Below are 24,151 nucleotides of genomic sequence, written 5' to 3'. Positions count from 1 at the left end.
AGGATATTATGAAGGATACAAATGGACAGCCAGAAGAAGAGGTACAGAGGGTGAGGTCTGGAAGGAACCCAGGCACAGGACCTTCTGTCCCCTTGGAGCTGAGATGCACCACCTTCCCAGGCGTGATTGATTACATCATTGGCCACTGGTGATGAACTCAGTCTCCAGCCCCCTCCCCTCCCAGGAGGTAGGGGGATGGGACACGAAGTTCTAACCCTCTAACCATGACCTTGGTCTTCTTGACCAGCCTCCATCCTGAAGCTCTCGAGGGACCCACCAAGAGTGGCCTCATCCGAACAAAAGACACTCTTATCACTCAGGAAATTCCAAGGGAGTTAGGAGCTCTGTGTCAGCAATCAGGGACAGAGACCAAATACATATATTTTTATTGTGTCACGGTCACCTTGAAGACTTGGAATAAAATTTTCTAGGACTCTGCCTGCAAGCCTCTCACTTCTCCCAAGAAGTACCTGGTTTTTGTCTAGCAAGGGCTCAACGCTATTTTCTCCTCTCAAAAGCACCCGAACTCACGGATTACCAGAAAAGCAGACTAGATACGTCTTTGAACCATCAATTAGCCAATGTTTCTTGAGCAACTACTCCGCAGAGGCACTCACTAGGAGCTATAGGAGGTACCAAGAAGGTCCTTGATGTGGTCTTGTTGAGGACGAGTTGGACGCAAATCCCAGACTCTCATGCCTGACTGGGGTTTCGACACTGTGGTCCAGGGCCAGCTGGCTCCTTAGCTACCGAGGACTGGGGCCTCGGGTTCCTCCTCTGTAATACGGCAATAATCACACCGACCCGTAGGGCTGTTGGGAGGATTAAATGAGATAATCCCTGGACACAGTGCCTGGTACACGCTAGGTGCTCCGTTAACTGTCTTGCGAGCCTCTGAGAGATGCATTCGTGCAAGAAGCTGCTATGGCCAGGAGACACGGTACCAGAGAGGCAGCAAGACATCAGTGCCCAAGGCCAGCTGGATGGTAGGGAGGGTACGTTTGCTGTAAGAACGGGGTTTCTAGGGAGAGAGGTCCCGGGACTGACTAGGCTGGCTTCCAGAGTATCTGAGGCTTTTGTCACCGGAACGTCTGGTCTGAACCTCAGCCCACTGGGGACCCCTGCTCTGAATGAACGTGGACTGGCCTGGACCTCCGAGTACCTAGGCTTTATACCCCTGGAACAGAACTGGGAATTCTACGGGTTGGTCAGGAAGGGCTTCATGGAGGAGGTGCCCGTGCAGCCAAGGCTTCAAAGATGGGTAGGGTTTCAGAAGGCAGAGACATGAAGAGGTCAGCTTCAGGGTGGCCCATGTCCTGTCTCTAGAGGCCCCTCCTCTGGGCAAGGTCCCGTGGCCACGCTCTGCCAGGGTTGCCAGGTTGAATTCCTCTTTCTCCCTGAAATCCCACTGGTGCTACCCAAACAGAAACCTACTTTTTCTTGGCTGGCTCTTGGGAGAGCTGCTCCCTACGTCCCCTCGTCCACAGAACAGCCCTTCTCAGATCTGAAGGCTGAGGTCGTGCCAGCCCTTCCCCCAGGCTTTCTCTTCTCCCGAGGACCATGTTCTGCTGGTCTCCTCGAAGCCACGACTCGTTTTGGTGCGCTGCCCAGCTCAGGGGTGCCAACCCGCCAGTGGGCTTTGAGGTCTTCCCTGGCAAAACCCCAGGCTTGTGGCTGCTGTCTCATCACCCTCCCCACCGCCCTCCATCTCCAGAGCTGCAGGGGCTTGGCCATCCCTGGCACCCCTTCGCAGTGCAGCTCAGAGACTCTATTCTCAGAACCCTGGCATCCCACCCCCGGCCCTCGCAGAAGATTCCAAGGGAAAAACAAAACCCAAACTGAGGAATGTCTTCCTATTTCATCACAAAATATAAGCAGTGAAGCATAATCTCAGCTCTGCCACTTACCAGCAGGGTGAGCCTGGGCAAATGACATACCCGTTCTGTGCCTCAGTTTCCCCATCTGTTAAACAGGGATAATAGCGCCCCTGCACGGTGTTGTTGTGAGGACTGAACAAGTTACTATAAAAGAAGTATTTGAACGGTGTCTTGTGCAGAGTGAAGGCCCTATTAGTATACAGTCTGGTTGTGACCGTGTGGTTAAGAGAGCAGAGAACTGAATCAGGCATCCCTGGAGATATCACTTAACCTCTCTGAGCCCCCGTTTCTTCATCTTCTTTTTTTTATGCGGTACGCGGGCCTCTCACTGCCGTGGCCTCTCCCGTTGCGGAGCACAGGCTCCGGACGCGCAGGCTCAGCGGCCATGGCTCACGGGCCCAGCCGCTCCGTGGCATGTGGGATCCTCCCGGACCGGGGCACGAACCCATGTCCCCTGCACCGGCAGGCGGACTCTCAACCACTGCGCCACCAGGGAAGCCCTCTTCATCTTCTTAAAATGAGGATAATCACAGCACCTACTTCACTTGACTGTCGGAGGACCAAAGAGATGCTGCCCGCTAGTGGTTTTATGTTAGCACCATAAATGACATGTAGTAAGTCAGATAAAGGTTTATAGCGTAAAAACAAAGAGAAGAAGAATCTTGAAGGAAAGAAAAAAAGAAAGGATGATCAACCCTGGCTAGAAAAGTAATGACCAAACTCAAGAGAGATGTAAAAAATGCCTGCAACTCAGCCCCCCTCCTCCCCCAAGGGAGTGGCCTCATCCCCTACATCCTTACGTCCCCTCGCTGGGCTGAGCCAGGGGTCTTGAAGTAAAACCAGGGTTCAATGAACAGCATGTTTAAGCATGCCTGCCCAACGCCCAGGAAACCAGGGGAGTAAAAAGAATCCTTCGAAGGATTTTCCTGTACCTGGTCAACACACAGACCTCCTCCATCTGGGACAGTGGCTGCTGTGGGTGCCACAGAGAGTGTGGACCTGCCACGTGGCTTTGAGTACCGTGGTCAGGAACCCAGGCTTTGCTTTTGAAAGACTGTGGTTCAAGTCCATGATTCTGTCAGTTACTGGTTAAGGAATCTGGGTACATTTCTTCCTCCTTTCTAGCCTCAGTTTCTACCTTCCTAAAGTGGGAATTATGAGAAGTACCTCACCGTGGAGCAGCGAGAAGTAAATGAATTCTTCCTAAGACGACCAGCACGCTGTCTGGTAGATGTTAAGTGCTTCATGAATTTCTGGATTTCTCAAACCCCTGAAGATGGCAGGGCATTCCATTCAGGAAGTATTTTTGGGGAAAATCTGCTCTCTTCTTAATGTTTCTGGTTGGGGGTCAGGAGAAGAAGTGTGTGGCCATGGCCCTAACCCCCGGAATGCTTCTGTACAGTGCCAGCATCACTGACGTGTGTGCCCATGCTGCTTCAGGGTCACGGTCCCCCTCTGGCTGCAACTGTCATTTCCATCACTATCAACACAGCTCCTTCTGCAGAGATGTCAGCATGCTGACGTTTCTTCTGGCCGATGGCTTCTCTCTGGCCTGTGATTGGTACCCCCGAGATTCCACCGCGGTCCAGGCATGCCAGCTATGTCAGCGTGACTCCAGCTGTGTGTGTCTGACATCCACATGGCCCCGTAGAAGGCAGGCTCCAGCAGAAGGTTATTTGGAACGCTGCTGAATGTTTGATGGCTGTCAGGTTATCGTTTGGGGGTTAGGCCATTAAAGTCACATCTAATGTTTTATGGAACAAAGGAGATAAACTGCCTGTTGAAATTCATGGGGCATGGAGAGAATTTTTACGGATGCAGACACAGCAGCAGCTAAAAGTAGGAGGGTTCCCCCCCCCACAAAACTTTGTAGTTTCAGGACTTCCCTGGTGGCGCAGTGGATAAGACTCCGTGCTCCCAGTACAGGGGGCCCGGGTTTGATCCCTGGTCAGAGAACTAGATCCCACATGCATGCCGCAACTAAGAGTTCGCATACCACAACTAAGGAGCCGGTGAGTCACAACTAAGGAGCTCGCAAACCAAAACTAAGACCCGGTGCAACCAAATAAATAACTATTTTTAAAAAACAACAACTTTGTAGTTTGTCTTCCACGTGGCTATTTCACTTGAATTCAAAGCAGAGACAACCCCCCAAAGCGAAGCGGAGAGATGCCGCAGTAAGAGATTCACTAAAACTGGGGCTGCGGGGTCACTTAGAAAGAATGTGGACCCATCTGTCTGGTTCCCATCATCCCATCAGAGAGCTGTCTGCTCTGTCCTTACACTCTCTGCCCAACCTTCAGCACGCATCTTGAACAGAACTCCTTTTCCGGCAAACTGAAATCCCTCCTGGGTGCCTTTCAGTCCACGCCTGTGACATCCTTCTATCCCTGCGCTGCCTGGAGGTGGCCTGTGCTCGTGTGCTCCGGCCACAGCAGTCAGTTCTTGGCCCTCTGAGAAAGCGGGCACTTTAGTTCCCGGGCTATGTCGCCTTTGCTCAAAGCATCCTTCCCCTCCATCCCCACCGTTATTCATCCAACCAAATGGCCTAATGAAGAATCCAACCAAATGGCAGGCATATTTTAAGACCATGATAGGAAGATGGGCAGACCAAGCATCAGAGCCTTCCCATCCTCCACGACTGGACTCAAGTGCCACCTCCTCCATGCAGCCTTCCCAGTCATCCACTCAACTGAGCCCCTCAGTCTCCCTCTTCCTGCACTTCCGTAACACTGAGGGGATTCCTATCTGCCTCGCTCTTATATTAAAAGGAAAGCTATGTGTGTACATGTCTGCTCCCCTATAGACTGTGAGGTCATATTCTCTATCTTGGACCTCCTTTGAGGTCACAAAATCAAGACCTCAATATTTTTCTCCTCCCATGGACACCTGAATGCACGAGGAAGGAGAGTACGATGATGCTTAATGGCACATTATTTATAAAAGCAAAAACAGTGGTGAGGGAGGACGCCCAAATGCCCATTAATTGTAGGAAGTGGTTAAATTACGATACACTGTAACTATTAAAATCATTCTGTACTTACAATGAATGAAGCAGATCTATACCAACTGGCATAGAAAGACTCCAAGAGATTACTGTTCAATGAAAAAAATCAAGTTACAGAACGATATGTTTGTCATGATCCTACTTAGATTTTTCAATTCTGATGATCAAAAAACGAAAACCGGGCTTCCCTGGTGGCGCAGCGGTTGGGGGTCCGCCTGCCGATGCAGGGGACACGGGTTTGTGCCCCGGTCCGGGAGGATCCCACATGCCGCGGAGCGCCTGGGCCCGTGAGCCATGGCCGCTGAGCCTGCGCGTCCGGAGCCTGTGCTCCGCAACGGGAGAGGCCACAGCGGTGAGAGGCCCGCGTACCGCGAAAAGAAAAGAAAACCAAAAAGTAAAGATCTCTCTGATGTGACTGGGAAGGTGGTGGGTTATCTAAACATGTTAGGAAAGTGAGAAATCATTAAAAGATGAATTATACATCCCTAAACATTTATTTGAAGTGAATGTACCTTTATTTACAAATCTCTTGATGTCCATTCAAAGCCGATTTTTTAGCGTGGGTCTGATGATGGAGTTCTCCCTCATCTTTCCTGGGCAAGCCACACCCATAAAGCACTGTCTACGATTGCTAGTTTCATTTTCTGTGAAGTGGAATGAGAACTTAAAGACACGGATGCAGTCATTTGAGTGCAGGTCCCTAAATTGTGGTACGTAGAACCTGCGTGTCCTATACAAGTTGAATAAGCTCTGTAAGCCTCCGTTTCTCATTTGTAACACAGGGCATGGTAATAGTAACCGTCGGTAACCGAGAAGAAAAAAGATGATTCCGTGTTCAATGCCTTGTGCTCAATAAGGTTTAGCTAATCTACGAGGCATTTTACTTTCGTATTATCTTAGCAAAGTAAGAAGATGAAGCAGCAGCAGGGGACCACCCTATTTGGGACTCTGGCCACCTTCTCGTTCTGCCTCAATGATACTGATGAACCTAGTGGCAGGTCAGGAATAAAGACGCAGATGTAGAGAACGGACTTGAGGACATGGGGTGGTGGGGAAGGGGAAGCTGGGACGAAGGGAGAGAGTAGCGTTGACATATATACACTACCAAATGTAAAATAGATAGCTAGTGGGAAGCAGCCGCATAGCATAGGGAGATCAGCTCGGTGCTCTGTGATGACCTAGAGGGGTGAGATAGGGAGGGTGGGAGAGAGGCTCAAGAGGGAAGGGATATGGGGATATATGTATATGTATAGCTGATTCACCTTGTTATACAGCAGAAACTAACAGAACATTGTAAAGCGATTATACTCCAATAAAGATGTGAAAAAAAAAAAAAGAATACTGAAGATCAGAAAGGAAAAAAAAAAAGATACTCAAAATACAGAGTTACCAGAGGGGAGTGAGGATTTGTGATATGAGGCACAGATGATACGCCAGAACCGTGCCAGGTAGCACGGCAACACAGAGCTTGGGGAAGTTAGTCTCTGCTCCAAAGGACATGACAGTCTAATGACAAAATGTTGTATATACACGGGAAGGTAATAATAATAAGTATCGGTTAGGATATTTTCAGTTGCAAATGATAAAATAAACCTAGCAAAGTAGCTGCAATACTAAATTTTTTAATTGGCTCAAGCAATGGAAAATTCCAGAGGTCGGACGGACTTCAGGAGATACCTAATCAGGCCTGCAGCTCTAGTTCTCTTTGATTTTTCTCAGCTCTGCTTTACGCTCTGTGTCAGCTTTGTTCTCAGGCTGGCTTCCTGCTAGTAAAACAAAACGGCTCTAGCAACTCCAGGCCTCACCTTTGAGGCCACATTGTCAAACTTCAGTCCTGAAGGTCGCTCTGGCCTAGTCAAGTTCGTGTACCCAAGTCTAACTCCATCACTCTGGCAAGATGGATGGGATTATGTCCATCAGTTTGGGCCAATCAGGGCTTACCCCTAGAGCTGGTGATGGAATCAGTTCACATTTATCCTCACAACCACCCCAGGAAGTAAGTGCTACTAGCATCTCTCGTTTGTAATTGAGGAAACCGAGGCCCACAGAGGTTAAGTAATTTTCCCAAGGTTGCACAGCTTATAAGTAGTAGTGTTGGGATTCCGATGTTGGCCCTCTGACTCCAGACCTCGCATTCATAGCCACTAAGCCATAGGGTCTCCCAAGGCATAAGTCCCAAGGTGGTGCCTGATGTGTACTTCAGACAACACTTGCTGGGTAAATTGACAGGAATGAGCAGCTGGCCAGGCTGAGCTGGTGGAGAAGGCAGGGCTTGAGCAAGGTATTAAGCAAGGGTGGGAAAATTAGATCAAGTAAACTGTCAGAGACAGGAATCGTGTTATACCAGGGATAACAAAGGCAGTGGGGTCAGACAGCTGCTAAGTCTGCCATTTACATACAAGTTGAGTGACCTTTTCTAAATTATTCGACTTCTCCGAGCCCACAGGTAAAAGAAGAAGCCACCAAAGTGAATCAAAGGTCCATGGCGAGAATCTACAGAGAGAAGAGGGCAGAGAATACAGTCCTGGAAACCCTGAAAGGGACCAGTAAGAGTCCAGCCAAATCCTACGGAAAATGGAAAGCCTGTCGGGAGGTTAGAGTAGGACGTCACAACTCATGGACTCACTGTAGAGAGAAGTCTACAGCAACTATTCTACAGCAACCCTACCGCTGCCAGCTAGGAAACAGGAAGGAGGGGGATCAGGATGAACCCTCAGGAACTATTACATGAGAACACCCTAATAGCTCCTCACTATCACACAACTCTGGAGCTTGACGGGACAACAGACAACATACGGTATAACCCGATTATCTTACAGACAAGAAAGGAACACATCTGAACACGTATATGAGGCTTGTAGATGAAGTGCCTAGTACAGGGCCTGGTAAACAGGAGGTGCTCAATAGACAGTATTTCTTATTAGTTTTTGAAGTGACTTATCCAACGTATCAGAAATAGGTTAGTGACCAAAAAAGATGAGAATCCGTATATTTTAATACCCAGTACAGTTCCTTCCATTACTCTTAGCTTTCTTCTTCTATGGCACATTCAAGAGGAAGGATGCCAGGTACGAAGAAAGAAGAGTTATTTAGCCTCTCTCTCACCCAAAGCCAGCAACCCTCCTCAGTACCCAAGTGGGGGAAACTATCATGGAAGGAAGATGTTGGAATAACTACTAGGCAAGGGGTTTGTAAACCAAGATTATAAATGTTAGTCTGCCATTAACCAGCTCAGTGATATAACCAGCTTGAGCCCCAGCTTACTCATCTATACAATTAGAGATTTGGAAAAAAAATCATCTCAGTTTCCTTCCAACCCTGAAATTCTGTGAAAGTAGGTTCTGCTCTTGCAGTTGTTCTACACTGCAGTAGATTTCCTTATAAGTGAACATAATTGAGTTCTAGGGAAATTTTTATGAGGCAAAACCACATAAAAATTGAAAGTGAGAAAAGACGTGGGAGCTGGCTTCAAATATTTGGAGCACTCTCTAGTCACAAAGGGGTTAGACTTACTTCGTGAGGCTCCAGAGGGCAGAAATAAGTACATGGAGTAAAAGCAACAGAGGCAGTTTCCTGCTCAATATAAAACAGATCTTTTTTCATGTATTTTGGGGGCTCATTTATTAGGGGCATATAATGTTTATAATTGTTAGGTCTTCTGGATGAATTAACCCTTTTATCGGTTGTTCTTTTTGTCTCTAGTAGCAATTTTTGTCTTAAAGTCTGTTTTGTCTGGTGTTAGTATAGCCACTTTAGCTCTCTTTTGGTTAGTGTTTGCATGATAAATATTTTTTCATCTTTTTACTTTAAATTTATTTATGTCTTTGAATCTAAAGTTTGTCTCTTGTAGATAGCATATAGATGGATCATGTTTTCTTGATTCTGCCAAACAGTTCCTTTTGATTGAACTGTTTAGTTCATTTACATTTAATGTAATTACTGTAAGGTAGAACTGACACCTGCCATTTTACTCTTTGTTTTTTATATCTATTATGCCATTTTTGTGCTTCTATTTTCCATTGACAGATTCTTTTGTGTTGAATAGTATTATCAAGTGTGTCATTTAAATTCTCTTATTGTTTCATTTCCTTTAAAAAAAAATTATTTTCTTGGTGGGTGTCCTGGGATTACAGTTAACATCTTAATATGCAAAAATTTTACTCCAGTACAGCACTGTTCCCTCTCACTCCTTTGTGCTATTATTGTGATACAAATTACATCTTTAAACACTATAAGCCTATCGACAAAGTTTTATAATTATTGCTTACTGCAATTGGTTTTTAAATTAGATAGGGGAAGAAAACTGTTACCAAAAAAGAAACTACATCTATATTGCCTTTTACATTTACCTATGTAGTTACATTTACTTTTTATTTTGTACATTTTATTTGTGTGGATTTGACTTACTATCTAGTGTCCTTTCACTTAAACCACAAGAACTCCCTTTAGTGTTTCTTGTAAAGAAAGTCTGTTAGCAACAAACTCGCAGTTTTTGCTTATTTGAAAACATCTTAATTGCTCCTTCATTTCTGAAGGATAATTGTATCAGATACAGAATTCCTGGTTGACAGTCTTTTGCTTTCAGCACTTTGAACATGTCATCCTACTGCCTTCTGGGCTACATGGTTTCTGATGAGAAGTCAGTTGTTAAAATTATTGAGAATCCTTGGATGTGATGAGTTGCTCTTTTCTTGCTACTTTCAAGATTCTCTCTGTCTCTTGAAAGTTTGACTAATATGTGTATAAATGTGACTATCCTTGAGTTTAATTAGAATTTGAGGTTTTTGAATGTGTAGAGTACTGTTTTAAATAAATTTGGGGAGTTTTCAGCCATTATGTCTTCAAATATTCTTCTATCCCTTTCTCTCTCCCATCTCCTTCTGGAACTCTCGTTGCATGTATGTTGGTATGCCTGATGGTGTCCACAGGTCTCTGAGACTGTTCATTTTTCATCATTTTTTTCCTTTCTGTTTCTCAGACTGGATAATCTCCATTGGTTTCTCTTCAAACTGGCTGATCCTTTCTTCTGCTAGTTATATCTGCTGTTGAGCCCCCTGCAGTGAAATTTTCATTTAGTCATTATATTTTTCAAATCCACAATTTATGTTTTATTCTTTTTAATAATTTGTCTCTTTATTGATATTCTCTGTTTCTTTCTTTCTTTCTTTCCTTTTTTTTTTTTTTTTTTTTTGGCCATTCCGCACGGCATGCAGGATCTTAATTCCCCAACCAGGGATCAAACCCGTGCCCCCTGCAGTGGAAGCATGGAGTCTTAACCACTGGACTGCCAGGGAAGTCCCAATATTCTCTACTTTTTATAGTTTATTCAGAGATGGTTTCCTTTACTGCTTTGAACATATTTCTATTTAAATAACAGATTTAAAGTGTTTGTGTAGTAAGTATAAGATCTGGGCTGCTTCAGGGATGATTTCTATTCACTGCTTTTTTTCCCTGTGTTTAGGCCATACTTGTCTGTTTTTCTGTGTGTCTCATAATTTTTTATTGAAAACTAGATGTTTTAAATAATATAAGGTGGCGACCCTGCAAATCAGCTTCACACACACACACACAGAGCAGCGTTTGTTGTTTTTATTGCTGTTGTTATTGCTGTTGCTTGTTTACTTAGTGCCTTTCGTGAGCTAATTCCATAAAGTCTGTATTCTTGGTCATGTATAACCACTGAAGTCTCTGTTTCGTTTTCTTCATGGTCAGCTAATGATTACATAGAGATTTCCTTAAATGCCTTGAACCAGTGTGTCTCCTAGACTTTGCCAAGAGATCCAGCGTGTGTGTGTCTGTGTGTGTGTGTGTGTGTGTGTGTGTGTGTGTGTGTGTGTGTGTGTGTGTGTGTGTGTGTTGGGGGTGGGGGCGTGTCTTCAGCAAGTGGCAGACAGTTTAAAACTCTTAACAATCACTTTCTGTCTGCACAGAGGCTCAAGGTCCACTGGTAGTGAGTAATTAGGGCTTTCTCAGGTCTTTCCTGTGTACATGCAAAGCCGTGCACATGCACGTGACCTTCTAGATCCCCAAGAATATGTCAGAGCTGTTCAAAGCCCATATGGACAGCACATTTCCCAGTGTTTCCTTTTACTTTTCTTAGTCGCTTCTTGTTAGCCCAATGGATATCACCACCTCAGGTAGCTGAAATGCTAAACAATTGCCGCTGATTGTTTTGGGCAAACACACTGGGGACAAGGCTGCTCACAGAGAGCAACCTCTGAGTGAGGTCAAATAATGACAAGCTTGAGAAAGAAGCTTTTCCAGAGAACTGATGGATAAGTCAAATAATGACATTTCTCTGCCCTTAAAAAGGCAGAGAAGTTTGGAAAGGTGATAGGACAGAAGGAAAACCTACTTGGAGAGGCAAAAGTAACAGGCAGTGGTGGTCTGGTAAAAAGCAAGGCAGCCAGTCCAAAAGTTCAAAGTAGGGAAAATCATTAAAACAGAAACGATGAATAATAAGAAGTGTCTAAAGCCATTCAGAAAACAGAATACATTTGTGAGTCACAATAAAATACTGACAGAAGAAACGAGAAGGATGGGTAAATTGTAACAATATAGTTTACATGAAAATAATCCACGCAAAGTCTTAACTTCTTTAGTTTTAGAAGTGAGGGGTGCTATTTCAGTCCCAGACTGCCACTGACAGGCTGTATGATTATGGGTATAAATGAGATGCTGTTCCTTAGTTTTCTAAGGAAGAACTGGAGTTTGTTTTCTAAGCTTTAATAATTTCATACAGCCTTCCAGATTTTTAGAACCCGTATCTATATATCACTTCTTCAACTTAGTTAATTTTTAAAAAATGGATTCTTTTTTTTAAACTTAAATACCATTATAATATTTGTGAAACTATGAGTTTGATATGTTGCGTTTTTTTCTGATACTCATTAAAATAAACCTCAAAGCATTTAAATACAAATGCTCCTCCAGGTACCAACTACCTCACTTTGATAAATAATGGATTCGACGTGTAAGGTTCTTTCCACTTCTGTGACTGTGTACATGCGTTTTCCCTTGTCCCTTGCATAGGTTGGAAGATTACTAAGGTTGGAAGATTACCTCTGAGTACATGTCTCTCTGAGGACGCGGTAACAGGAAGTTGAGAATTAACTGGTTTGAGATTAAACCATGTTGGCAGAAGCCACTGAGTAACTGGCTAATAGTGGTGTAAACGGTGGGTAGAGACACCCCAGAGCCATGATCTGGTACAGAAATGTCCATACTTTCATAGAGTGTATGAAACGCATTAATAATTCCATGGACTCCTAGAGCTGCACTGATTCTGAGAGTAGAGTTTAACAATAACAATAACTCCGCTTATCTTTATCTCAGTGCTTAATAGCACGCCAAAGCACTGTGCTAAGTACACTACAAACATTTATTCCTTACAACCACTGTGCTATGGATATTAGTATCCCAAGGTTACAGAGGAGGACATCTAGGCTCAGAGTCAATAAGTGACCCATCCATCTCCTTGGAACATCCCTAATTAGTTACTACTATAGGTCCTTTATTTGATTACTAAAGGTAACCCTTGCCATGTTGCAATGGATTACAGAGGAAGCTCTTTAAGTGAGCAGAAATACGCCTCTTTCTAACGTTTCATCAGAATCACTCGTTTTGTTCCCTGGGGCCACAGAACATACATAAGGTAAGACCATCCATAGTTTAAGTCACCCAACTTACAGATGAGAAAATGGAGCGCAATCTGGGGTTTCATTAACAAAACCAGCCTCCAGAAGACGGGATAACCATTTTCTCTTTCCTGTCTAGACTAGTATGTCCTCCGTGGTACTGGGGGATGCCTCACTGGTACCAGGTAAGTGGAGTGAGAGAAGCCAAAGGGTGGTCCATGGCTGTGTGTGTTTTCCTGTGACCCCCTTGATGATCTGCAGGTTTCTGAAGTTGTTCCGAGCCGCTCCAGCTCATTAGTGACACACTAAGAAAGATACCACACTTTGAGACGGATGTCAATGAACTAGTCAGGATCCAGAGGAGGGTAGCCCGCTGATGAGGGGCCAGCATCCAATAAAAGAACTGAAGAGAAATGGATGAAGGGACGGCGCCCTCAAATATCTGACCGACTGTCAGTACAAACGAGGGAGATAGCTAGTTCTCTCGTGTCCCAGTGGCCAGAGACAACATATGTGGGAAGAAATTGCCTGGAAGCAGGCGGTTTGGGGCCCCTGACTAGCTTTCCATGACTTTGAGTAAGTCATCGAACCCCTCTGTCCCTCAGGATCCTAATGGCACATGGTTCTTGGGAAGATCCTATAAGGCAAAGCACCTAGCTCAAGGTCCATCAGTAGTAAGCAGACACACACCAGTGATGCTGAGGGAGCGTCGTGCTCAAGAAGAAAGAACGTATAAACTTAGAACAGACAATGGGGATAACTTAGAACAGACAATGGGGATAACAGACAATGGGGATAACTTAGAGGACGTGAGTTCCTCATCAGTAGAATATCTGAGCAAAGACATCACTTTTATCTGTCAAGGATGCTCTATAGGTGTTCCTCTGTGATAGATGGGGGTATGGACTGGGAGACCCATGGTTTCCCTGACAACCTTAAAATGTGGTAATCCCATAAGGGTCTTGCCCCAAGTTACACAGCCTATGGCATAATGGGGACTAGATCCCACCTCTCCCAACCCCAAGTCTAGTGCTTTCTCCATGACCCTATATACCACATGTTTAAAAAAATTATATAGAACACTGTCCAGAAACTCTCCCAAACGTAACTGCTTATTAATGACTACCAGTTTCTCTTTCTCAGTAGCCACACTCTTAAGAAGGAAACATGTCTACAAACATGTAATTCTATAAAGCAAATAATTTACACCTAAGTGGATCTTGGTGGAGTACAAAGAACCCCAATGAATGAAATGTGTCACATGTTCAAAGCAATGAAAAGCGAGGGAGAAAAGTGCGACAGAGCAGAAAGCTTTCCTTGCTTACTCCTAGCTATTAGGACGTGCCAGAAAGCAAGGAGGGAGATCTTGTCTAAAGATTGCAATGTTCTCTTTTCACCCAACAAGCTACCTGATGCTCCATGAGTTCCATGTAGCTCAGAGTAAGCCTGATTGAAAGAGGCCCACAGTCTCTAAGCTGTCCCTTAGTCAGACCTAAAGAAGGATCTGCAAGTTAGGGTCCGTCCAAAACTCTATGTCGATATGTGCTGTAAGGGGGATTGTGTTTGACTTGTAGGAATAAGCACTAGGTTAGTTGAACTTTTGTGCTGAGATTTTCCACATATATGTGGAATCTAGAAAAATGGTACAGACGAACCTATTTGCAGGGCAGGAATAGAGACACAGATGTAGAGAATGGACATGGTCGGTGGGGGGACGGGGTGGGATGAATTTGGAGATTGGGACTGACATATATACACTACCATGTGTAAAACACATAGCTAGTGGGAACCTGCTGTATTGCACAGGGAGCTCAGCTCGGTGCTCTGTGGTGACCTAGATGGGTGGGATGCGGGGGAGGTCCAAGAGGGAGGGGATATATGTATACATATAGCTGATTCACTTCATTGTACACCAGAAGCTAACACAACATTGTAAAGCAACTATACCCCAATTACAAAAAATAAACAAAACAAAAAATCTAAAAATAAAGCTACCATATAACCAGCAATCCCATTCTTGGGTATATATCCAGAGAAAAACTTGATTTGAAAGTATACATGCACCCCAACGTTCACAGCGGTACTTTTTACAATAGCAAAGACATGGAAGCAACCTAAATGTCCATCGACATAGGAATGGATAAAGAAGAGGTGGTACATATATACAGTGGAATATTACTCAGCCATAAAAAGGAATGAAATTGTGCCATTTGCAGAGACGTGGATGGACAGAAACTGTCATACAGAGTGAAGTAAGTCAGAAAGAGAAAAACAAATATCGTATAATATCGCTTGTATGTGGAATCTAGAAAAATGATACAGATGAACTTATTTGCAAAGCAGAAACAGAAACACAGACGTAGAGAACAAACGTATGGATACCAAGGGGGGAAGGAGGGTGGGATAAATTGGGAGGTTGGGATTGACATGTATACACTACTATGTATAAAACAGATAACTAATGAGAACCTACTGTAGAGCACAGGGAACTCTATACTCAATGCTCTGGGAAGGAAATCCGAAAAAGAGGGGATATATGTATACGTACAGCTGATTCACTTTGCTGTACAGCAGAAACTAACACAACATTGTAAAGCAACTCTGCTCCAATAAAAATTAATTAAAAAAAAAAAAGAAATGGAAACATTGAAGCTATCCCCAGGTCACAGCGCTGGGACTAGAATGTGTGCATTCTGACTCCTAGACTGGTGCCACTTCACCACCATGGTGCCAATGACAGGGACAATGTTTTCTGCATCTATTTTAGGAGGCGTCTGAGCTTATAATCAGAGGTCTACCTTCTGCTCTGTGAACATCTGGGTGATTCAGGACAAGGAAATGATCCACTCTGACCTCAATTTCCCTAACCAAAGGAGTGAAATGCTGATCAATAGTCTGTCAGATTCAGGGAGGGTTCATTCTGAGGAGAAACAGATGCTCTGGGAAAACCAGCTACTCAAAGAAAGGACTTCTCGCAGTCTGATGGACCAAGAAGGGGTTTGGCTACTTGAAAAGGACTGACCAAACCCCAGACATGTAACCCAGACATCCAATCAACAAGTTCCAATAGCTTATTAAGAACAATATTCAAGAATAATTTAAGAAAAATAATTTTAAAAACGACTATGCAATCCAAGGAATAATTACTTGCCTAGACTGAGTTTTAAAGAAAAGATAACTTTCCATGCCCCTGCGTTAAGGTAGGCGGTGTAAGATGGGTAAAACATGGCATCTTATTCTGTGCCTTTTGTTCTATGTTTTATTATTTTCTTAAAGCATTCATGTATAGGATGTTAATTCTTTCCCAGGCTTGATCCCTAGACAACGGGCTTGTTAGGGACAGGGACTGTATTATTCAACTCTTTTTCCTTCCTGCCAGCCTTACAAAACATTCACTGAGTGTCTAACTACATACCCACGACATCCCCGATGCCTAGCACGCTGTGTGGCACCTGGTAAGGACTCAGCTTGTATCAAATAAATGAAAGAATAAAACACAAGAGCCAGAGGCGATCTCCAAAGCACAGAAACCCCTGCATGTTTGACTCCTTCATTAAAACCATTTGAATTTTACCTTACAAATCTGAAGCGTGCCCCCGACATGCTCTGATGTGTCTGTGCAGAGACCTGTGATGTTATCAGTTTAGCACATATGTGATCGCTCAGCATGAATACCTTGATGAATACTATACAGAATTTCAAGTGCAGACTCCCAGACACAGAAGGCATATTCTGTGACGGGCCAAAATGTCATGAGGGTCCACAGCCCATTCCCCTGTTTCCAAGCAAGACTACATCTAATCTATAACAGAGAGCCAGGCTTCCCTAAATCTGAAAAGAGTTCCACTGAGTGAAACATACAGGCAGCCTAGGTAAAGTCTTAAGTGTCTAAATGGAAGGTCAGACCTTGATTTCTCGAGGTAAAGTATGGTTTTCATCCCAAGTATAGCAGATTTCACTGGAGTTCGATTACCAACTTACTTAACTCATTTGCTAGATGACATAAAATTGCGGGTAATTACACTACAAAGAGTAATTATCGGAATAATTTCCTTGTACAAAGGCACGTCACTTGGAGCGTTGGTCTATATTATGTTAGGGAAATTTTAAATTAGGTACACCATTTTATTTAAAAAAGAGAAACATTAGAAGAATATATATTCAGAAGTAGGGGGTAGAAAAACTTGCTCTTCACCAGTTTATTGGAATCATACAAAAGGGAGCTCATGGGCTGCTACCTGAAACAACTAAATTTCCTGAGTTTAAATGATTTCAGGAAGACCTCACACACAAAATGGCTGTCCAGATGTAATGCATGATCTAGACTCCCCTCTCTCTCAAAATATTTCTTTAAAATGATATTTCATGATCCTGAAATAATTGGTGACTGTGAGATGCCAGATGTAAGACATTTCCTCCAAAACCTTACGTAAACCCATAGCATTCGCTTTAGAACATCTTCCTTGACACCAGGAAAGGCTTTAGGTCCTGAGTTTGCCTTAGCTAGACTGACCGCCTGGCTGCTCTCAAAAATGGAAACATATGTGGGCACGATGAAGGTAGGGATTTGTAAATTAGGCAAAGGAATTTTCCTGTTCATTTTTAATCCTGTGCATTTTGTTCTCTTCCCTTAAGCAATACGTCTACTAAATTTTGGTGACTTTTTATTTTCAAAAGCACAAAATTGAGCCCTTTTGGTGCTGTTTCCCAGGACGAAAACCTAACTTCAGAATCCATTTCCTTACAATTCGATCACAATTGTTAAAGAAACGTAAGATGAAGGCTCACACACACTCATTGGAAGAGAAGACAGCGGAATTACTATCATCTATTATCATCATCATCATTATTACACAGGGCTTGAAGGAACACACCTCTATATGTCATAAAGAAAAAATTATTTGGTTTATAGCTGATGGGACCACAATGCAAGTGTGATTTGAGATGGCTAAGAGCAGAAATAAATTAGGATTTTCTGTTCTAACTTCACCTTCCACATAAACCCCTCTCCTCTGAATTTGTGCTTTTCTAAGTTGTTTACACAATGCATAGGCGCAGACTTTGTTTCAAGTTCATGTAAGAGCAGATGCCCTTACTTCAGGCTGAACAAAAAGGAAATGCATTCCTCCTAGGAGTCTAACTCCATCCTAGCTTGGATTGTCTAGCATACTTATACAAACTTCTTGCTTTCAGGTCAATCCTAAAATAGAAAGAACATCTCTCTCCAGAGGTGCACATTTTAAAGATGATAAAACTTTAAAAACAATCTATTTCACATTTCAAATGAAAAATGCCAACCAAAGACCACCAAGAAAATAATTTTAGAAAAATGTTCACTCTCCCTCCTGAATTGTGCCACCAGGGAAAAAAGCCACAAACAACAACAAAAGCAACCCAAAACCTCAACAAGAAAATTATGTCTCCGGTTTTTATTAATGAGTTTTTTAAAGTTTGGAGAATATGAATTCAGGGTGTTGTAGACTTATGCTATAAACTATACTAACAAATGCCGGCCATCCTTGTGTTTAAAGGCTGAAAAATAAAATATGAAATACGGACTATTTGTTAGAAATAGTTTACATTGCTTCGATTTGGTTGTAACTAATACACAGCTGAATAAAGTCACAAAATCGAAAGAATATTCAATCACACTAGGAAAGTGGACATTTTAAAGGCAAATGAACGTTTGAACTCGGGCAAAGTGTTTATAAAAACATTTTTAAGTTTTATAAAACAAATAAAAATGACTATTGCTCCAGAAACATTTCTGGTAGGGGTAGTCTTGACATTTTACTAGGGACTTAAATCTACAAAACGTTTAACATGACCTCCCCGAACTTAAATGTCTAAAATGAAGCAGGAGTAAAATTTAAAAGACATTTGTCTTTTTGGTTTTTCAAACACTTCTTTGGTTCCTTCCCTTTTCTTTTCCTTCAATAATTTATTCTGTTTTTCTACCTTTGTACATACAAATCAAGTGTCCATCAAATCAGGCACCAGAAAAGCAAGCTCTCTTAAATATAGTTCACTCAGACTGACCTTCCACAGCAAGTATTGACATTTTCATTAATTTTAACTCTTTTTTCCCCCCAGAAGAAACAAAACAAAGTCTCTTGGGTCAGAACAGCAACCATTAAACGAAAAAGAAATAAATAATAAGTTAAAAATAGAGGGAATGTGTTAAAACGAAGGAAGAATGGTCATAACCAAAGTCTGTCATCTTCAAAAAGAAACAGTTCCACACTTCATGACTGATTCAAACAGAAAGCTTCTCCTTTACATTTGAAACAAGTAATTCCACCTCACAAGCACATTTTCAAAGAAGCCCCTAGCTTTCTGCATCTGATTCTTGCAACATTCTCTATACCTCATCGAGGTAAAACCCAGTTCACATTGACTATTTTCCTCCCAAAGAGTCCCACTGAGCTTCTTGTAAATTTCAGTATCAACTCAGCGTTATCACCGTGGGTTTTAAGAATGGCACACTTCTGATATCACCCCCCCGACTGAAAGATTAAAAAGACTTTGCCCACATAGAGGGGAAATGAAGGTGCGCGGACTCACTCTGCAGCTGCAGTGTTTAGCTCTCGGGGTCTAAATGGTCCTCCACGAGCACGGACACCCTGGGGGTATCCAGCGAGTGGGAGGGGAGTCGCCCTAAACGCTTGCCCATTTATTTGTGGAACTCTTTGGACGGGCGTTATTTCTAGACGGATTTGCTCCTAACACGGTAAAATTCGTCCAAAACTGCTTCTACGCATCCTCGGGAGATGGACTGTCACATGTAATTTTCACAAAGTCAGCCAACCCAGCTGGTATCGAAATAGTGGATGGGGCGGGGGGACCAGGGAGAAATAAGTCGCGCGTAAAATACTGGCGTCCAAGTAAGTGCAGAACTCATTACCGAGCAACAGAAAGCACACCCCCCGCTGGAGAGACGGCGGAGAGCTAGGTGGTGGCGCGTCGCGACCAGCAATCGCGATATTCAATCTGACGTCGCCAAGGAGCGCAACTGGACGGCAACGCAAAGCAATCAGCTTTTCCCGGAGCTGAGAGCAGCTCGCGATTTCAAAGGGAGAAAACTCAGCTCCTCGTGGTGGAAGGTGCGGGGGCGCGGCAGGGAGGGCCTGGGAGGGGGTCGCCATTTGGCTCCGGGCGGGCGCGCGCGGCGGTCCCAGCGACCCGGGCGGCCGGGGGCGCGAGGCCGGAGCGCCGTCCGCTAGGGGCGGGCCACGCACCGCCGCCGCCCGCCCCCGCCCGCCCCCTCCCCCGCCGCTTCCTCTCGCTCTCCCAGCCCCTTCCCCCCACGTGTGGGTGACGTCAAAATTCCGCGAAAAAGCCGCGTGGTGGCTCCTCCGGCGGAGGCGCGATTCCGTTGCCCAGCGGGCCCCTCCCGGGCGCCGGGGGGAGGGCGAAGGAGCGAGCCGGCCGGTTCCCTTTCCTCCCGGAGGCCGGGCCCCACCGACGCCGGGGGGCAGATGCCCCCCGCCCCAGATCTTACTGGAAAAGTCACTTTTATAAACCGAAGACACTTCCAGGGCTATTTTCGGCCGCGTGAGGCAGCTGAATCAGACAGGAAGAGGGGGAAATTTCGGGTCTCTTTACTTTTTATTTTTTTTTCAAGGGAGGGGAGGAAGATGCGAGGGGGGCGAACGGACGGCAGGCGTTTCTGACCCACGCCTGTCGCATCTGCCGCCCGAGGCACGCAGCCCGGGTTCAAGCTCGGACCCAGGGAGGGCGGCTGGAGAGCGCAGGCCGGCCCGTGTCTATCCCCGCAGGGTCTGGGCGCCCCGGGGCTGCCACGGGCCGAGGGGCGGCCGTGCGGGGTCCCGGAAGCGCTCTCACACCTGGGTCCCAGTGCCTGGCGCGGGGAGCCACCCGGCGGCTCGTCCCCACCCACCTTCTGTCTCCTCGAGCTCCAGTTCCCGACCTGTCCCTCCTCCTTTCGCACATTTTTCTAATTTGCTTCCACTCCCTTCCCACTCCCTCCCGTCCCCTCCTTCTGCACCTCCTCGGCTTCCTTCCTGGTACTCCGGCCTCCTAGAGCCGAGACTCGGACCCTTGGCCATCTACTTTCAAGCGACCGTCGGGTTTTCGGTTTTGACTGCCCGTCCATCCCTAAATGGAGAAATACACCGCTCTGCTCTGGGGGGGGAGTTAGGGGTGGCGGGGGCGCCTGAGCCCGAACTCACTCCCCTCCCCCCACCCCGCCAGAGCGCCCCTAGGAGGACGAAGCTTGCAGCCGACAGCGGGATCACCTGGCTGGGCGGCATCCGCCAGGTGAGCTGGGGCGTAAGTGTGCTTAGCGTTGCAGGTTCCTGCAGAAATGTGCCTATAAACACCCTGCACCTACAGGGGTTTGTACACTTTCCAACCGAAACTCCACAACGCGAGGGGTGGTGAGCCGGCCAGGGAGGGAATAAAAGTCCAGTAAAACTGACGTTCGCTAAAGGTTATCATTGATCCTACAAAGGGAAGGAGGTGTTTTTTTTCCCCCCTTGAGGGGTTTAAAAGGAATAAGGAAGAGCCAATATTTTGTTTTGTTTTTTTTCCCTACAGTGACCAGTTTTGACTTAAAAGCCGGAGCACAGATGTTTGGTTTTTTTCTCTAAACCTAAGGCTACACGCAAAAGAAAATGCGCAGGTTTGTTCAGAAGGCAACGTGCCTTTTCCCGCGTGCGAGGAGGAGTGCTTTTTAGCAAGCAAAATTAAAGTTTTAACACATGGTCGGAGTGGCGACCAAAAGGGAAAACTCAGTTTCCAGTCCAAGCCTCGCGGAGACATTCCTGCCAACCTCCGCACCCTCGCACGCCCCACCCCGAGCCTTGGAGCCTGAACCACTGGGGGACGGATTCGCTGCGAGGTTGCTGTTCGGGAACAGTCCGTAATCGGAAGGGGAAGTCAATGGGGAACTTGAAGGGGCGAGCCTGCCACGCGGGGAGCGCCCGCACCCGCGGGTCTGGGTGGACGGAGAGGGCGGCGGGGAGAGGGGCATCCGCCCGCGCCCCTCCTCTTCACAGCCGTCTGTCCCCCGCCCCCCGGCCCCGCTCCCCGCCGGAATTTCTCCGTAAAGCCAGACGGGTTTGGGGTTAGGGGGAGGGAAGGGGAGAGGGGGCCCCTCGGCTCGCCGCTCCCGAGACTTGAGGCCTCACCACCCAGGTTTTCTCCCCAGGGTGGGCGAGGCCCGGAGGACGACCACCCGCCTCTTCCCCGCCCCCAGCTGCCCCTCTTCAGGGGACCCCGGGCTCGGGATGCTTTCCCTGCAGGGAGGTGGAGAAAAGGCCGTGCTGGGTTAGTTACCAAGTGATGTCAAGAGGCTGGGAGCCCTCGCCGGCTTCTGTCCTTGCCTGTCGGGGCAGATTTATACTTTAAAAATACCTCTCTCGCCCACACTGCCCCCCACCCCCTACCCCTACAGCTTTCTTTGATCCGCTCAAAGGTGGCTGAGCTGAAGTTTGAGTAAGTCCTTTATGGGGTTTTAAAATGTTAAGTTCACTTATTTATCCGGAGTGACTCAAGGCCTGAGTCGGGAAGTCCACGTTGACTGAAATCAAGAGGTGATTGTTAGGCACCCGCTGTCTTCCGAGGAACACCGTACTCGGCCCCGACTGTCATCCGCCGCGCGGGACTGTTTCATTCTGAGTTTGCAACTTGGGTTTTTCAGCGAGCTTTTTTTCTTCCAGAAAGCTAATGGCTTCCACCGCAATTAGACATTCTCCTCGCCCGCCCCTTCCCTCCCCTTTCTTTACATACAGTCGATTGGATACTAATTCCCGAGGCTATTGATAAGGTCGCCCGCGCCCCGGCCTCTCCCCAGCCCTCGCCCGCCCCAGTCCCCGCTCTCCCTCCGCCCTCCCTTCCTTGGCTTCCTTTTGATGTAGCGGGGAACGCGTCCTACTAAAAAAAAAAAAAAAAAAAAAAAAAAAAAAAAAAAAAAAAAAGTAATCTGCCCGGTAACAATCAGCGCGCAGTAGCAGGAGACCCAGAGCTATTGGCTATGCAAATAGAGGGAGGGGAGACGGCGCCCCAAACTCTTACTCACCCTTTTAAAGCGATATCCCCCTTCCACCCACCCACCCACCCCTTCCGCCCCACCCTCGTGGAAAGGGGCTGGCCCCGGGGCCAGGGTTAATCGCTCGCACCTCTGGTTTATGCGCTGTCCGCCCTCTTTATTCCACCTCCCCCTCCTTTCAGGGAACAGAGCTCACAGCTCACCCAGCCCCCCGCCTCCCCCCGCTCGCCCTCGCGCCCCGGTTCGGGCCCCCTTTCTCCGCGAGGGAGGTCCTGGGCCAACCTCGGTGTCTCTCCAGAGACCCTACCCACGCCGCGCTCGGCGCACGTGCCAGCTCCGCCAGCGCGCCGCGGGCCCTGGGCCCACTCCCTTTCTTCCCGGAGTGAAATAGCACAGACGGGCAGGGTGGGGGGTGGCGGGAGGAAGGAGGTGAGGAAACGCCATCAGATCCCCTCTAAAAGCGGCTTTGACCCGAGGATGCATTGGAGCACGTGTCAGAGCCGACCGCACTGGCTGCGTCTCCACCGTAGTTCCGCTCGCGGGGGGAAAGCCCTGGCTGCGAGCGACGCGTGAACCCGGAGGGTCCGCGAGGGTGCTAGGCGAGGGACCCGGGGTGGAACTCTTGGGCCTCGGAGGAAAGGAAGGGGTGGTGTCGTTGGCGCCCGGGGAGAGAGGGGGAGCCAAACCTACCCCTCTTTCGCCCCTCTCCCCTCCTCCTCCCGGGCTATTTCCTAGAAAGCTGTATCAGTGTGGCCACGCTCCGCGCAGGCACCTCGGGCGGCTTGTCAGCAGAGGCAGGGCGAAGAAGCGGGTTTTTCCTGCGTGGCCGCTGGCCGCGGCGGAACCGCTGGTAGCCCTGCCCCCGGCCTGCGGCGGCTCGGGGCGCCTCCCCGCGTCTCCCAGTGGCGCCTGCGGCGCCCCAAGAACGGGATGGTTTCTGCTCCTGGGTCACATTCTATCACGTCGGAGAAGCGCCCCCTCCCTCCGGACACTCACCCCTCCCCCCCAACACATCTGCGGGGGGGCGGGGGCGGGGGTTGGAGTGGGCGCCGAAGTTCTGGTCCCTTTAATCGGGTTTTGGAAACAGCAACATGATCAGGAACATAAATTTCAGGGACATAACCTTTTTCTCTGGGTATGCGAAGTTGCTGTTTTCTCAGATCGCCCTCCCTCTTTCTCACGTAAGGGATCTATTTCTCAGTTGTCTGAGCCCACCTCATCTTCAAGTAATCCACCCGTCATTCCTGAATCTTAAAATACATGGGCGGTAGTATTAGGATCAGTTTTGAAGTAGCCAGAGTCGGAGGGTCGTATTTTGGCAGGATGCACCTACAGAATGTGCGCAATTAGAGGAAATAAGTAGGAATCGGTGGGGTTTTTTTTTTTTGTGGGTTCCCCTCTCCGAGGCCCCTGGCTTGCGGGGCTGCATAGAGGGAGAGGGCCTCGGAGAGCTAAGGAGAGGGGGCCGGGGGGCGGGGGACCGCGTTTGAAGTTTGGTCGGGCCAGCTGCTGTTCTCCTTAATAACAAGAGGGGAAAGGAGGGAGGGAGGGAGACACTGAGAGGAGGAGGGGAGGACCGGGAGGGGAGGGAAAGGGAGGAGGAACCGGAGAGGGGGGT

The 24,151-nt window shown here is 46.9% G+C and overlaps 2 long non-coding RNA genes across 2 annotated transcripts in view; one reads left to right on the top strand and one right to left on the bottom strand.

Annotated features, from left to right (window-relative positions):
• LOC141275912 (uncharacterized) overlaps positions 1-24,151 on the bottom strand; it is a 28,402-nt gene that overhangs the window by 2,500 nt on the left and 1,751 nt on the right. The gene's annotated exons all lie outside the window — the stretch shown is intronic.
• Positions 19,940-22,400, top strand: LOC141275913 (uncharacterized). The gene is made up of 3 exons (XR_012324556.1): positions 19,940-20,116; positions 20,736-20,801; positions 21,081-22,400. It is a non-coding gene; the product is annotated as an uncharacterized lncRNA (long non-coding RNA).

Source organism: Tursiops truncatus, chromosome 11 (assembly GCF_011762595.2).
Source record: "Tursiops truncatus isolate mTurTru1 chromosome 11, mTurTru1.mat.Y, whole genome shotgun sequence".
NCBI classification, from domain to species: Eukaryota; Metazoa; Chordata; class Mammalia; order Artiodactyla; family Delphinidae; genus Tursiops; species Tursiops truncatus.
This window is presented reverse-complemented; position numbering and strand designations above follow the sequence as displayed.